Source organism: Ruditapes philippinarum, unplaced genomic scaffold, assembly GCF_026571515.1.
Source record: "Ruditapes philippinarum isolate M1 unplaced genomic scaffold, ASM2657151v2 ctg1491_1_1_1_1, whole genome shotgun sequence".
NCBI lineage: Eukaryota > Metazoa > Mollusca > Bivalvia > Venerida > Veneridae > Ruditapes > Ruditapes philippinarum.
In genome coordinates this window covers 229,539-248,036 of record NW_026855724.1, presented here as the reverse complement: position 1 = coordinate 248,036, position 18,498 = coordinate 229,539, and the positions used below count along the sequence as shown (strand labels likewise).

Sequence of the window (18,498 nt, the reverse complement as noted above, 5' to 3'; positions counted from 1 at the left end):
GCAGAACTGAAACGAGCATGCTCACTTGATCAGTAAAATATCAAGTTTATTTTAATCAAATAACAATTCAAATCGCACACTTTCTCCCATTTTAAACATAATGGTCTGGGTTACTTTTTAGATAAATTTTCAGCGTACGAGGAGCTTATACAGATTAGTAATGGCTACACAGTAAACCTGCCATAAAGACGTCGGTTTGTCTTGATTCTCATGTCATGACTTTATGCGAATCAATATCTTAATATATTTATTATGAGATTATCGACAATAACACTTTAAATTATTTCATTTAAAACATCGAAACTTTATAAATACTAGTATGTCTAGCAGCTGCCAATACATTCCGACACAAAGTACAAAGAACCTAAATAAATATTACATTTATTTCACGATCTGTCCGCCTACACGATGTCCTACAAGATATAACAAATATATTGTTTCTAGATTATGCAAATAGTGTATACTGACATGCAAAGAGAGTATTCCTTTTTCAAGAGAAATAAAGTTTTACTGCCTACAAAGCCATTTTATTATCCTTAAAATATAACATTTACATCAATTGTATACATAATTTGTTCAGTACACAGATATATTCAATACAGTGTCTTTAGTTGTTTTATAAATTTGAAATGTTTGTCTCCTGTTGCCAATGAAAATGTATTTTATATAATTATATATTACGATAAAACTATTGTATTATTAACAGAAGCAAAAACTGGCTATAGAATAAATATTTCAACTGCACTGATATATAAAGATTTTATTTTCAAAACACCATAGACCCATGTGGCCGACAATATATTATATGTTATTTTGGTTTTGGAGTGATATATGTGGATTTATTACCTGTCAAGATTTTATATTGTATGTATAATATATTATATTTTATCTTGGCAGGTAATATATCCACATTTATCACTCCAAAACCAAAATAATAATTTTATTACCATTCCCCTGCCGAGTTAAGACGATTTTAAAATAAATCATTGCTACTTCAAATGAAACGTCGAAATAAGATTCCCTTAAGGGTACACCTTCATCACTACATAACGTCACATAGATACATGACGTTTTTTCTTTCGAACCTAACGAATGTAAACAAGAGAAAAGGAGTAGTCTGTTGAACGCACTTTTTTGGAATTAATATCAAGCTTTCACAAGGTCATATTTGTTTTCAATACTGATGAGAATATGTATGATTACTCTATTTTGGTAAATATTTATCATTTGACAGTAAAAAAGTACTTGTAAATCGGAATTTACATCGCGTAAAAGCATCGCCACAGCGCATGTTGTTTAGGACGTGGGGTACACAACGAGGAAATTTAGTGTGTATATTACCCGTCTGGCTCGGTTATATCAATTTCTTTCGGGTGATCAATATCCAATCAAAAAGGCGGAAAAAATCTGGAAGGGTAATAAATGATTATTTAATACATACACGTAAGACACTAAAACATGTGTTAAGATTGCAACAACAATCTCTGGTCACAGAATTAAGATGCGCATTATTATTAATTTTGGCCTCCTTAATATATTGAAAACATATTTTGATAACTGAATCTCTCTCAATGTTAAATTGTATTAATTTTGCTTAAAAAAGAACATTATTTACTATAGAAAAATTGCTGAAGTACTTTTATAATTACGACAATTACAATTCACTTTGCCTCTGCTATGTTCTATACGCCGATGCCCATTCATTTCCTCCTTTCAACATCCTTCTTTGGACATGCAATATTTGTATTTATTTTATCTATTACACACATAAGCACTTTCCAAGAGTTAAATGAGTGAAAAAAGCTACAAAAAATGCAACTTGTCTAGCAAAACGTGATTTGTCATTACATATAAATACAAAATCCAAACTGATAAAGGTATAGTAAAATTGGTACAAGAATAATTTATAGTTCGTGTAATGGATATGTCTTGCTTTGAATTTTGAACAGTCCGTGCAAAGTGTCACGGAAATATAAATACCGACCTACAAAATTTGAGCTACCACCGGTATAGAGCCTAGTCAGACCTCACGGAGACGGTATATGCTAAAAGATTTCATTTCCAGTAGATAAAGAGTTAAAACCCGTCTGAAAAGGATGTTTTGGATTGATGAAAAACTAAATTACGCTTTTTGAATGAAAAGCATAAATAACAATTGTTGTTATATCAATTCTGTACTTATGTTACAAAAAATGAAGTTTTGAGGAAAGAAGTGTGTAATAAAATTACTTCTATACAGTACAGGAATTATTGTTATAATTTTTAGCATTTGCAAAAATGAATGTCGTTAATTGAAACACACTATCACTATGGATAGTGTTTTCTTTATCTAAGTCATAACGTTGTGTCATATTTGTTGAAACTTTATCTCATTGCAAATATTACTTTCATTCAATATTAAAACAACGTTGTCTAGTTTTATCATACCCAGTGAAGTGTAATTCCAATATTACCTGGTATTATCATAATGACGGATTATGTAATGCTCCTAATATGTCAAATCACAGAGTTGTCTTGAAACAAAACATTTTCAAACATTTTTATGTAAAATAGTTTATTTTCATATCATACATTTATTGCCAGCTATGCAGTCGCTGCTTCTCAAATTTAAACAGCAGCAAATATTAACTTTGAAGTTCAGCTTGCAAAACATGTTCTATGTTTTAAGTGTATTTTCTTGTTTTAAACAGAATAAATAATGAAAAAACCTTAATTCAAGAAAAAACAAAAGAGCATCGACTTATTATATAACATTTTCAACACCTAAAACATATTCTCATGTAATGATATATCAATGATAGTTTAAAGAATAATTTTGGCGTACTTTTGTGTTTTCTCAAGGGTTACCAATAGTCAATACTAATTTTAAAACAATGTTTTGTATTAATTTTAAAATAATGTTTTGACAGATTATGCTGTTCTTTCATTAACTTAGATAAGTATGTAACTGTTATGTTGTTTCTGTATATTATTGTTAGGCGGTATTTGTTCACCCAGATATGGGAAAATTATTTTATATGTATGTAATTATGTTGTTTTCGGCAAAATAAATTTGCCCGTTTTCAATCAATCATGATTTTGCTGATGTATTTCCCCATACACAGTCCACAGGGTCATTGCTTCACTATAAACAGATGCACATAATGAACATCTACAAGAAGTCAGAAGTCTTACACACCAAATTCTTTCATGAAAGTAATAATAGGCATATTTATACCGATATTGGCATTTTAACTAATTAACCAATGCAAAGTATTTGTAGTGAGCCTGTAATATTTCGCATATGAAGCCATGCAAATGTTACATATACATTAAAGAAATCATATTCTCTGCAACAGAAAAAACACTGAGATGAATTTTTGACTACATTCCTTTTTGGAGGGACAAATACTTTCAAATAAATGTAGATTTTGAGAATATTTCTACAGCAAAATTGTCTATAAAACACAGCAATGAGGAATTATTACCCAGTTTAAATTAAATCAAACACTGTATTTTCCATGAAATACCTTAAAATAGAATCAGAATGTTTTATGGAGACTGTGGTAAACTTATTTTGTAATGTTTCGTCCTGCTTGGTATCATTTATGACAACATAAATTGCATTCTATAACTGAAACAACAACGAAACCTATTAATTCTGTCTTTATTCAGAACTTATGAAAGTTGGTCGCCTTTAGGGAAATCAAAACAACACATTAAGTCTTTTAAGAACCCGAATTATCATGTTTTCCTTTATCTCAACTTAGTTATTGGCGACTTAACTTCCGAATTTGTATAAATCCCGCATACCATTTTGAATATGATGGTCTCCATGCAGATTTTATCTTTTGAAAATTTCATTTGCTACAAGTATTTTATCACATCAATACATTGATTTCTGCTAATAAAGCGCACGCCTGATAAATTTAGCTTGATCAGTCACCTCATCAATCAATACATATTGAAATAGAATGAACAAAATGTAATATTTGTACCTCTTACCAGTTTGAAAATATTAATCTGTATGACTTTGAATCGAATTATTATAAAAATTAAACATTAAAGTTTTTCCGACATTTAACAAAAACATTCGGGACTATTTCTTATCGATATGACTTTTAGCATACTACTTACTGTGCGCGGCGTGAGCACGAGAGTCTTGAGGTGTTTTTGTTTCATTTGAAGTGTAAAGAAAGGAACGCGTATTAAATTGAAAACATGATAAATAAGATACCCATCAATTGACTGATATTCTAAAATTTATCAGGCTCGGCAAACAAACAAAAAGGAAAGGCTAGGCAGAGCCTCGTCTTCTTCTTTTTTTTTAGCCTTTTCTGATATTTTTTAATATAAGACAATGTAAGACACTGGCATGGTATTCCCTATATTGGACAAAACACAACACAAAATATTCACTAGATATTTGTTACAGAAAGAGATCGATATACAAAAGCCTTAATTGAATTATGACATTATGTTTGTGGGTATATTAAAAGAAACAACGTTTTGGTTTCCAAAATGACAAACCCATTTAATTGTTTTGAAGTGTCAAAAAGCAAACAAGCACATGACCATATGTACCTTTTTAAATACAGAAGTAGCTTGAACACAGTTAATGTTAAAAGATAAAATGATTTTATTAGATTCCAAAATTGAGTGTTTCTAATGTCACAACAAAAATACAAGGCTTGTCAAAACTTTTGTAGGAAAAGTTGTGTGTTTACTTTGTAAATTAACAACTATCATAATATAGATGAATAAAAAATGTTTAAATATTTCATCTTGTATACTTTGAACTAGTTAATAATATGCAGATGTTAATTTCTGAGACAATACGTTTTGTGCTGTTTCATAATCTGATGCACATTGCAAAAATGCAATGAATGCTACTGAAATAAAAACAATTAAAACAAATACAAAAATACCTGACTGTATTTAATATAGTAACTCTGATTTATTAAGACATTCAATATTTTTCTTTATCAAGCAGAAGTCTTTAGCATGTAAGTTAAAACATCCTCTATATATGAAAAACTGGGTTCTGTTCTATTACACGGAAGTTAATTAATGGATAAAAATGTTGATATAGCACATTCATTTTGTGAGGTGTACTTTAATAATGTATCCAAAATGACAACGAGGTCCTTAATAAGAAAAACAAATATGATTTAAAAACTGTTTACCTGACGCCTTTTAATTATTTTATGATATAGTAAAAATATATATCTTTATACTGAATTGTTTCATTTAAGATAGCTATTAATTTATTTGTATGAAATTGTATCTTATTGTGGTTGGAAATAAATAAACTTCTCTTTAACTTTTTAAATATCAATTGAATATATTGCAGTTACTGTACTAAAATTCATGCAGTATTTCAAAATGTAAAAATATGCATGGAAAGATAAATAAAATGTGGTGTTTTGTATTTATGCATTTTCAAACAATTGAATTCCGCAACTATTGATTTGGTCATATAAACAACATTCTCAGATCAATGTGACATCGATAAGGAATCAATTGTTCCAATGTATCACTGATAAACACTTAAATGGTTGACGTGCATATAAAGTACACAGGAATATGGGGAAAAACTAATGCTTAATTTTTCAAGCTATGAAATAAAATATTTTTAAAGTATCAAAGACGAGATTAATATTTGTACAATATATACACTTACAGAGATAAAAAGAAGTTGAATGCAAGAGATGATGTTTTAAAGGAATATAATGCCTCTGAAATCCATATAATGTTAAACATGTATTGAATAATTTTTTATTTATATATCAAGAGCATGCTAGATGTTAAATTACTGAAGAAAGTAGCGTTGAACGTGCAGTTAGTGTCGTAAAGGTAGCAAACTGTTAATAAAGTAATAAAATGATTTCCATACAAAATACTTACAATTACCAACAGACCAAAAGTAGCAAATATAGAAAAAGATTGTTTTAACTGTAACAAGATACCAAAAATAAAAGGATTGTGAGAAATAGAAATGAAGTCATTTCTGAGGCAAAATTGGCATTTAAAAACAATAATACAAACAAGTCAACGTACATTTGTGTCCTGTTTATATTTGAGTCATACTTTAATTAAAGTGCACGTTGCTATCATCTTATGTTTGCATTCGTTATCAATATACTCTGCAGCTCTTTTAATACATTACTTAAAAGATGTCCCTGTCATTTTCTGTGGAGACAACAACAGGGATCCATTGGAAAACAATTATTGTGATACAATTATTATGAAAGGGTGAAAACCTGTTAAGGTTTATCTTTTCTTTGAACTTCTGTACGAACAATGTCATTTAAATCAATACAGAGATTTTTAATTGTACGATGTACTTTAAGTAAAAGTCCTATAAAAAAAATATCCCGTATCATAACATAATTATATATCGACTGGACTTCAATATTAACATTTATCACATATCCTTATATATAAATTCCTTAATCAATATGCATTGTCATCGATATCACACCATTTAGATCCAAAAATTAAAAAATTAACGTCTTGTACTTAACTTCTTTTCGATTAGAACATTTTCAAAAGTTCTAACTTTTATACAAATAAATAAATATATACGATAAATATATAATTTGAAAAATATATACAAGATAAAGAACACGATGCACACATTGAGACTGATGTTGTTTGTTTTTGTTGTTTTTGTTGTTTTTTTTAAACATTATCATTATAATTATTATTAAATGAAATATACCATTTGTCGGTTCGACTCGACTCTATGATATCTTGATGACTTCATCCATAAAGCAACTATTAAATATCATAAAATAGATATTAACTTGTTACACTTACTGATAAATTGACTGATTGATGAAGTGGTCGATTACAATAAGTTATTATTCATATATAATACTATAAATACAAATAGTATCATGCAGCATGTTGAAAAAATTGTATATGATGTGTTTGTATATTTGTGCTGTTAACTGAACTATGTGTATTTGATTTACAGATTTACAGAAATAAAGTAACAAAATAATTGAACAAATGTTAAATTGTTTTTTTCTACTTCTGAATAGCAAACCTTAACCAACATCATAATTAAACAGAGAATATGTATTTGTACTGAAATATAATTATTTTCAGATATTTTAAATGTCATAGAGGCTTTATAAATCAGAAAAAACAACACTTAAACACTTTAACGCAAGTGTATTCCAATAAAAAGGGTAAATATGACATTTATAAAGAATGCTACATCAGCAACAATATTTATTTCGCTGATGGCATATTTAAAAGCAACAATGATAGTTATATGAAATTTTTAAAGAAATCTTAGATATATTATTATATTTTCGTGCAGATTTATTATGGTAATTTGTGTTTTTATAATTACTAGTAAATATCAAAATTATTACTTTTATTTTGTATGTTTAGAGTTCAATCAGCTATATTATATTGTTGCCAAGCTTTTTTTATTGAAATGTTAAGTTCTCGTAATGCCAATGTAAGTGTACCACGTGACTCAGAAAGCTATACTGTTATATTGGTAACGGTACTTTTTAACAATAAAGATTTGGTCATGTGGTACATTTGCTTGAAAACAAAAATCGTGTTTTGATTTAGACTGCATATTGTAAATTCACTAGGTAGGAGCATCACCAAATTGACTTTGACATTTTCAATTTTGCCGTGTTGGGCTTTCTTAACCCTTTCCCCCATGAGCATATTGTGAAAAATGGCCATTTTTACTGAAAAGCCTCCTCTTACAAGTTCAAACTGCTATGAAACTATGAAAAATGCTTCAATACTAATCAAACTTGGCACAAATGTTGACTGGACCATTGCCTTTGTGACGACATGCTCAGTCTTAAATTTCCTGTTACCATGGCAACGAGGGGACATCTCAAAATTGCCAAAAATCACTATTTTGCCTCGATTTTTTCCATCAAAATTTATTTCAAAGTGCTGCAACTTCTCAAGGGATTGATATAGAGTCAAAGGCTTTTCAGCGTTGGTTACACGTTATATTATGATCGACCTGGGGTCATTTTTAGCCTCTCACAAGTCCAAAATTTTCTTGGCGATGAGGGGACTCCGCCCCCCTTCAAACCCCCCTAACAGAAGGGGGCACATCCCCCTTCTGGCAACCCCCTGATGTATCTTTTGGATGGGGGGCGGCGCCGAAAAAGTGCTGAATTTTTTGACCAACATTTCTCAAACGAAAACATGTGTTTGGGGCCCAAATAGGACATTTTTTTCACTATTTGAGGCCTATAAAGGGGGGGGGGGGTCGAAAATGCGTTGTTTCGCGTATATATGTGGTAAAGGGTTAAGGGATTCTTATTTTTCTCTATATTGCTTTCACAGGGTTTCTCTCGATTTATTTCCTTTACCACTCTATACATATATTGAGAATATGTACTTGTTTTTTCTTTCCGGCGCGCGTTCATAAACGACATTTGTACCGGTAAACTACTTATATTCTATAGTACGAGAATTTGCAAATAAACATTCAATTATTCACTTCCTTGTGACGTTTTTCTTAATAGCCTGAAACAGGGGAGGAATAAGCTGGCATTTTTATGGTGCCATTCTCACCTGACAAATTATCTCCCAGTATATTGCAGGTGAGATATTGTATATAGTTATTTCATCGGCTGATGAAAAATTATCAATAAAATAAAGCCAATTAAATCGCCTGTTACACAACCATCATGTTTACATATTAGATGATGTGGGTAAATATTTCAAACCAAAAAAAAATAGTTTTACTTATATCCATTACATCATTCATTTTATAAAACAATTAAAAGCTGGTAGTATACTTTTGCTGATTATTTAATTTCCGATTGCCTATTGAAAATTAAATAGCTTATATTATTGTTTTACACGTGGAAATTTAAAACCAGAAATTTAACGAACGCATGAAACGAGTTTATTTTTAAAAAAATAGGACAATTTCTTACGATATATAAAGAGTGGTAAAAGAAAAATTGAGATATACCCGCTGTGCTGGATAGCTATATTTCTTTTTGCTTCATAAACATCTTTAAGTTGAAGAGTAAAAAAATGTGAACATTCATATTTTATCATTGATACACAATCTGTGTTGTAAACAGACCTAAAACATTATTCAGATGTAGGATATCGTAGTTGCACATGGTCAAACATTAGAGGGTATACGAGCTTATGAAAAATATTCAAAAAAAGTATCAAATTACATCGCTCATAATCCATTAAGTGGATTTGTGTTTTAACTTTTAAATGAAACATGCTGGTAGGTATCAAGAATCAAAGAAAAATAACTTCTCATGTTTCATAGTGCATGGCAGGAAAACTTCAGTTAGATCTAACTGAACAAATTAGATCATTACATTATTTGTTGTTGTTTTTTTGTAATAAAAGTAAAAGAAAAATATCATCCATCGTAAAAATGTGGTCCCGGTCCAACCTTTCTTGTTCAGTGACATTATATTTGATATGGAACAGATTATTATTTTAAACCGTTACTAGCATTTGCTGTTGTGCCTATAAAACAAATAATATAACCGATGAAACACAAAATGCATCGCTTTAAAACAATGTACCTTTCTTAAACAGCTACCTCAGCTATCTCTGAAAAAGTATGTCTGTATATTTGGCTTTCTTTTTGTATGTAAGATCTAGACTGACATGAATTAATAATAACAACATTTACATATAGTCTTGACAGTCATGTCTAACAGCATGACATGTTTACGTACACAGTTATTTGTCTGAATGAAACACTTTGCCAAATAAGGCTATATGATACAGCAGTAGTGTTATGTATTTCTCATAAATTGACATTTATATCAACCAATAAATAAATAAATACAGGTTATGGTTATATTATAAGAACAATTGGTAACTTTAAAGTATTGGAATTATGGATTATTTATCATGAATAGGCTATGGATTTTTCTCCGTTGTTTCGTAGTAACGAATGGCAGGGGCTAATACTTTCTATAAACACTTACAGTTAGTTCAAACCGGTTCAGGCCTGTTTAATTGTTATGGTAAAGCTATAAATAATACAGTCCAGAGCATGGCAAAATTTTTCAATTGATTGAAACAAAAATTGAATATGTATCTGATACAAAAACGGAGTTGCGTGTTTATTGTTCACAGAAAGTTAATAGTCATTTAAATCGGTATACCATGCGGATGTTCAAATACAGGAGACAACAAGACATTATGGTGCCATTATTATTGAAATGTCTTTCAAAAGAAAAATGCATTTTCTTGGAGATCAATACTAAAATCATGATGAAATTCGTTTAAGGAGACACTGAGGAATGATTACCGGATTTATATTTTGATATACATTTGTTTCCCTCCTTTACATGATAAGTTTTGATGGCAATATATATTTTATGGAGATTTCGGAATATGCAGTCGTTTTATATTATTACCTCGGGTACCATTTATTATATATACAACAGCAGATTTTACAAGTTGCTGTTGCCTTATCAAAGGATTAAATAAATGTTTAACATGATTTCACATAAGTCATTTGTCTTTCGGGAAATCACGAGTATACATTATAGCTTGCTGTTGTTAAAAGGCAGCCATGTTTGTTTGCCGCCTACATCGTTCTTTAAATGGCAGCTTAATTCCCCAGATATGTATAAATATTTTGTTTATTCTGCAAAATACTACACATGCTTTATCTTATTAATTTTGAAAGCAAACAACAAAAATTTAAAATTATAACATAGATATATGTAAATATTTATTTAAACACAACCTCAGTTTCGCTATCTTAAAGACAAGCGCTTTTAGTATTATATAAAAAAAACTTTTATCATGAATGTTACATAAAATAGTTTCCAAATGTCCCCATATTTAGAACGTATTTCAAACTCCTAGACAATTCCGTTTATATTACTAAATCAATTCGCTTTACAAACCATTGACAATATTAGTATTCAGGCATTAAATCTAAATTAAGAAACACCTGCGTGACCTGATTGAAATCATGTTCGTATATTCTGTTTTTGTTTTTCTTCTGCCTTACAAAAAATCTGGTAACTATCTTTCTAATGACATTATATCATAACAAGTAAAAAGCATTAAGTGCAGATTACATTGATACTTTATCAGTTATTTTTTGTTTGTTTAATAAGATGATGATCGCCATTCTGTATATCGAGAAATTAAACTATACAACTTACGTGCGTACTTGTCTACAAAGCCAAGACTGTGTAAAATTCCAAACCAATTGTCTTTAAGATCTTGACTACCAACGTTTCTTCAAGACATTGACTGTGTAAAATTCTAAAATAGAGAAAAACGCAATGCCTAAGGATAATATTGACAATTTGCAAGCTCGGTTTGATTGAGCCTGTTTAAGGATGGTGGTGGTAATTGCAAGCAAGCAACTTGTCTAATGTCTTGACAATAACTGAAAGAAAAATGAAATACTCAGTGATGTTTTCAGTAATGATTTCAGTTACAGATGTGCAAAACAGCATTATCATTTTTTTAATGTTAATAAAACAGTTTTCCCCCATAAAAATATATCTGGTGCACTGATTATCATATCAGTTTTTATTTTCTTGTTGCTTTTCCGCCTTTGTAAAAATTGACAGCTTTCTCTAGACAGTCAGGGAAAGCTCAACTTGCACTCAACATGTTTGGCAAATATTCAAAAAAATGAAGATAACGATAAATATATTGAGGCGGTAAAGCATCATTTAGATAAGTTTAATTCAATATTGATACTGGTAGACATACTTGTAAGTGTATCAAAAAAATCAAATAGATTCTGTCGTTTCTAATGCAGGTATAAAAAAAACTAAACCGAAACAAAATGTTCACGCATACAACATTTCCATAATACTGAGTTTCAGTCTCATTGGCAACTTTGTCTTAAGTCATTTACATAGAAAAGCAAATAAAGTTTTGTAAATACATTACAATGCGATGTATTGACAATTTTAACAAAAATGGTTTGCAATAAAATAAAATTATATTTCTTTGTATAAATAATTCTTTATGCGTTTCTTTCACAGAAATGCGTACACATTGCGTGTAGGTAATGCATTAATATGGATCTAGTGACTAAGTCCGTATTTTTTTTATTTAGGCTGATGCATGCAAAACATACTTATAAAGTCCATGGAAAAAAACCTATATCGCAAAACTGTACAAATGCACGAATTTTGCTAAATTCAATTGTAATTTTATCAGTGGAACAAAGTCATACTTTACATGACTTAACCTATGCCAATCTTATCATATACATGTATAAAAAACAGGTTTTTAACGGATTGTGCATGACATGATTTAGATCATTATTGTCATCTAACTGCGTAGAAAGATATATTATAAGTATATAAGTATATCTGTCATATCGAAATGAGAATTAACTTAGGATATGAAAACAACATGGTATTAAACGTACCTCATAAATTTGTGATCAGTAATATGCACACTTATATATATGTTTAAATAGATACATCCATTTCATGCAATTTTGATTAAATATATTAACAATGACCGTGTAACAGGTCCTTTGAAAACTGTATGCACGGGTCATTTACAAACTGTATGCACAGGCTTTTAAAAACAACGTATAGGAGAGCAGAATTAAATAAAATACATTTTGATTTTAACCAGACTATCTTAATTTTGGATACAGATAATATAATATGATCGCCATGATAGTCCTTAAAGTTCACAATAATTTTTAATAAACCTATGAGCTAAGAAAAAAGCAAATAATTGTTGACAAATCGTAATTATTATTGTATAAGATTGCTTAGTCTGAATTTATAACAAGAATGTTTAGCTCCAGTGAGCTAGATATATCATTGGAAGGACTATATGCAATTAATGTGCCTCTCGGGAAATTACAGCAACATATTCTGTCATGCTTATGTATTTTAATGTAATTGCAGTATTAAAAAGAAAGATCATTTACTGTTTAAAATGTAATAAAATCAAACCATTGTTTTCACAAATGAGTTGTAACATAAATGTTTTACAAAAGAATGTTAAGTTCTTAGATTTAAGCATTTTATAATGGTTTTAAGTTATTGTTTTGATATACAAGTAATCACCTGCAGATTGAAAGCATGATGTTTTCAAATTCAATTAACCCATTTTACATATTCCAACAGACTAGACAACAATTATACATTAGTTTAAAACAGTTGGGTGTAATAACATTAATATCCAAAATCTCATGAACGATTTTAATAACGTCACAGCACCAAACGTGTTTGATACAGTAAAATAGAGAAAATAAGAACCACTAAAGAAAGTCCAAAACAACAAAACTGAACATGTTGCAGGCTCGGTTTGATTGAGCCTAATCAGAGAAGGTACTGTCAAGTGCAAACAACCGTCCACGACCCTAGCACCGGCTTAAGCAGAATTCAACATTTAAATATGAACAAGACCTTTAAAATGCAGGACATAAAGTAGATTTGTTTCCGTTTACACATCAGTATTGTTCTTTGAATCCAGACATGCCATATGCATCGTTATTCAATATCTCCTGAAATATTTATAGCCAATGGGGAAATTTATGAGGTGATATCTATACAAACATAAGCTATGCATAAGTAAGGGCAATGCTTCTGAAACAAGAACTACGACTAAATACCCCTGAAGCCAAAGCTAGGGGGCGTTAGAGATGTTGCAACTTTACAGTATCTCTCAATCAAATTGAGTCTGCAATTTTCATATTATGATATTGTTGTTTATTGTTTTCATTGTTTCCTGGAGATCACCGTTTTTTCCCTGATTTTTCTTACTCCGATACAACAAATATACATGTACAAAACAGTTTAGTAACCTATAAATATTCTTAAGTAAATTTGTCCGTTGTATTTGAATGATCTTGAAGCACAGAAAATGAAGAACCATTACTTTAAACAAATACAGCTCTTTGGAATAAGTAAGACATTATTTTGAAATATTATCTTAGAAATTCAATTTTTTAAATACTAGTACCACTGCAATTTTCATCATTAACATACATATACACCATGATTGTAAATAATTGCGATGCCAGTAATCGTTTAGTGTTGGTTTCTGAAACATGGCATGCATAATTTACAACAGGACAAAACCAAGCCTGCAAGAATTTACCAAAATACATCATCATTATAATCTTTATAATATACATATGGACACATGTACTATTAATTTAAAGCAACCACCGCACATTACCTTCATTATTGAAATGGTACAAATAGTACAGTAATACATATAGATGTTCCTTTACAAGTTATATTTAAACTGATCATAACAGCAAATATTTCAGATTTTTAGCAAAGTATCGTAATGGAAATAACTACAAGAAATATTCAATAAACGAAAATAATCTACATTTAAACTTAACATGAACAAAATAACATGTTTTGAAATATATTATAATGTGAATTGAGTTGAAGTGTCTAATAAATAAATATACTTCCATTCACCTGTAATCGTTATCCTAATTATCATGCATGACATACATACCTCATAATATATCCAGAATATGTATGAATATAATTAGATACAACACAGAACTGATATTACTACAAACAAACTTTACAGTTACAAAACATCTTCTAACGTCAATCGCATATTTGAGCTTATGCAAATCAGTGTTCCCATTGTATTCTTTATCGGAAACCAAGACCAAATACGGATTCTGTAGCTCTCAATAATGCCTGATTGTTTTTATAGTCAGCTAATAAATCACTTTCTTTCAACCACACTACCATAGCAGACGACACTACAGGAGCAGAAACGGTTATGGACTACTATTATCTGTAGTATAAAAGTTCGTTTGTTATTTATGACGTTTCAGGTCAAATTGTCTCTGTGCTACATTAATTGACACATAAACCATTCTAGACAAATGAGCAAACTAAATTATTTTCACTAAAATCTATTTTAAATTGAATAAACGTAACATTTTTTTCATAACATCTGTGTCCCTGTGTGGCATTGTTTTGAAAAGTATACGATGTTTTAAAACGGCGGCTTTCATATGAAATTTAATTATCATTCTGCTCGACATCAATGATTTATTTTGTCAGATACTGTGAAAAACTGTTAAAATGATAAAATCAGGATCTTCATTTTTATTTTAATTGTTGCCCAGCTTGATTTCAAATCAATATTCAAGTTTCAATGACAGGTGATTAAATACTTAACAAATATTCTGACTTTTAATGCGTTATGGGTTTTAGGACTACAAAGTCTTGTTTGTTTGTTTGTTTAATTTTACGCCTTTTTTCAACAGTATTTCAGTCATATAGGCGGGTAGTTTCCTAACCATCGTTCCTGGAGAGTTACACCAGTACTAGACTACCTTCCTCCGCGCTTAACTACCAAAGCATCTCCCGGGGATCGAACCCACGCCAGAGAGGTAACTGGATTAGAAGTCATCGACTCTAACCCCTCGACCACGGAGGCGGCTGACTACAAAGTCGACAATACAAAATGTTGGAAAGTTCAAGATTTTAAGCGTTAGTTAGTGTGTTAAAGCTGTAAAAAGTGTCAATACTTTATCACTGTTATATTTTCTTGTCCTTCAGGATGATTAATACTTTTTTGTATCAACGATTGATTATAGTTTGTACAAGTTTGTGTTATATTTAATTTAATTTTTATGAAGGTTTATGACAGGTTTTGCAATCATCTCGATTTCATACTTAAGGAAGTTGGTTAAGAATAGATTTCGCCAGAATCCTGCTGTAAACATTTCGTACACCGTAATGAATCTAAGTCTCATTAAATGATTTTTTTCTGAAAATAAAATTTCGTTGGGAATTATAGATCAAAGGAGATATTTTTGCCTATCTATCATTCTATTGCTGAAATACTTAACACAGGATATCCAACTTTTAATTGACTAAAATCATTGAACTTTACATAACTGTTTGTATTAAACAGATCAAAAGTGTTGTTGATCCATAATCTGCAATACATAAACAGACAAAGGAGTCTTCAAGTGCTTTCCATTGTCTTAGAAAACTCACATTAAGTATAGATTTGTTAAGCTTAAACAACCATTTATGTCGATATCAGCTGTCATTGGAATTGACAATTGACAATCTCGTTAAACTGAAAGTAAACAACACCGCTTTTGTACTATCTTTGCCTTCAACATACATCAAGAGATTAACTATTTTACGTCGATTGTTTAGTCATCAATATTATTCAGTAAAAGTGTCAGAACTTTTTCTTTTTGTAAAATCACAGAGCAGTTCAATCAATTTCCGGTTATTACCGGAAGTACTTTCTTTCAAATTCACTGATCACGAACTGCTTGAACTTAATGTTCTTGTTTGATATCATTTATTCTGCTGATTCTCTGTCAAATGTTGAACTGGAATAACATTCTCAATGAGTTAACTGTTTTGTAAGCTGAGTGATATTTGCCCTTCTTGTATGACAAATACAAATAATATTTCAAACATAAAAGGAGATATTGAGTATACAAATCTTGTTAAATAATATCGTTAAGTCAAAACATTAAGTGAGTATAATATGTAAAGCATGATCCAGTTAATTTTCGAACAACATGCACATTTGATTAGCAATTAAGCCTCGTTTTAAATTTCTACTAAAATTAAATTTGCAGACTTATCTCAGTAAAATCATATGAGCTTTTCTAAAACAGTCATTTATTCCTTGAGGCCTTTGCAGAGCAATATTAATTGTAAATTAGCATGTAAATAATATATTTATAGCTTTATTTTAATCAAATTACAACATATGTCTTGAGAATAGATTGTATATATGTCATTTTCGTGATAATACTATATACAAATATTTATATTTGAAGGAGTCAAAATAATTATAAAAACGTCTGTGTAAATATATTTACTTATCAAACTATCAAAATGCAAATATATATATACTTTTTATACTGCTTTCATATATTTTCAAATATGCATTACTTAAGTGCTACGTTTATTAGAAACATTCAACGCATTCAAAATACAATCATGGAGTTTCGCAGTCTATCAAAATGCAAAATGAATATAATTCATGACTTGATAACTCAATATAAATATTTTGCATAAAAAAGAAAGAAAATTAAACACTGGCTGTCGTCACAGACGGGAATATTCGCCTCTTAGATAACCGTTGACACAGAGCCTCATTACCGCCATAAATAGTTCACATCGAGTCAAATATTCTGGTCTGTATCATATGTGATACGTTTTGTGTGACACGTTTTGTAAGGATATGTAAAACAATTAATAGTATTCAAGTATTTCTTATCATCTTAAATAATCATAAGTCTGACTTTTTAATTTATAATTTAGAACAATGTCTATTATCTAATGTGAAACTAAGGCAAATGAGCTACATGTTTAAAGACTTACCTTTCAAGTGGAATTCTATCCTATGACAACTTTCTTTCAACATTTTTTCATAATATTATGATACAAACGTATACCAACCAAGAATAGCACAGTATTTAATGCAAAATATGTGCCCTGTCCTTGTCACATATATATATATAAATAGGTATCATATGATATCGCTCTTATTGAATCATAGATATTTTAATTATGTTTATAAACACAATGGATACCATTCTTTATTTCCTTCCATTTAATCAATCAGAGAATATGTTTAAATATGATTTGTCCTTTTAAAGTTGCGTTTAAGTTGCTTTATACAATTTGAAATCAACTGAATGCAGATTGATAGTGATGAAATATGCATCATTATTACTTTGTACATAAATAGAACACTTCACCTACGTATGAGTATTCACTAGGTGGACACCAATGTCATTAGTTGTTAACAACAGGAAACGGTGCTACCCCACGTAAAGTAGTTGCATAACTATATCCAATAGGGAATATAATGGACATAATGAAGCGCGTTATTCTTAAGCATCTAAACATACTATTGAGTAGAAAATATGATAAACAAGATCAACAAGGAAAGGCGGCGTTCAATGAACGCAACCCCCATGTCGGTACGTTAAAAGTGCATTTATCTTCAATGAACACATTCGAAACAAAATTCAGTGATGAAAATGAAATTTATTATATGAATGAACTATTCTGATTAAAGTATATTTGTGTAATTAATTTAAACACCTTCTTTTTAACATTTGTTTCTCGTAATGTTACTCCCAAACTATTTTAGATTTATGTAGTACCTTTTTATTCTTTTCTCGTCTTTAATTGATTTAAATAAATTTATCATTTCTTATTACGCTAAATCAAATGATTGTTGTAGGGCTTTTTCGATTGACATTTATGTAAATTATGTTTTGGACATATAAGGTTCAATTGCAGCAAGTCATTGTCATAGCATCAAAATCAGGAGTAAAATATATATTGGCCTTTTTTTGTTAAACATGCAAATACTACACAATTTGGTAACATAAAATTCAAAAATTTATTGATAAATACGATAAGTATATATATATCAGTGTCAACCTATCATATGCATTGGAGCAGCAGTCATACAATTTTATGATTTTATGACTGTTGTTTTGTTAGTTTTCTATATGACGGACAGACATGGCAGCAGACCTTGCAATGGATT

At 29.8% G+C, this 18,498-nt stretch overlaps 1 protein-coding gene across 4 annotated transcripts in view; it reads right to left on the bottom strand.

The window, feature by feature from the left end:
- LOC132744227 (G-protein coupled receptor moody-like) overlaps positions 1 to 18,498 on the bottom strand; it is a 114,941-nt gene that overhangs the window by 62,413 nt on the left and 34,030 nt on the right. For all 4 annotated transcript variants that reach the window (XM_060732864.1, XM_060732869.1, XM_060732867.1 and 1 more), the window contains exon 2: positions 11,148 to 11,250. The gene's annotated coding sequence lies outside the window, so the exon portion shown is untranslated. The remainder of the gene's footprint in view (positions 1 to 11,147; positions 11,251 to 18,498) is intronic.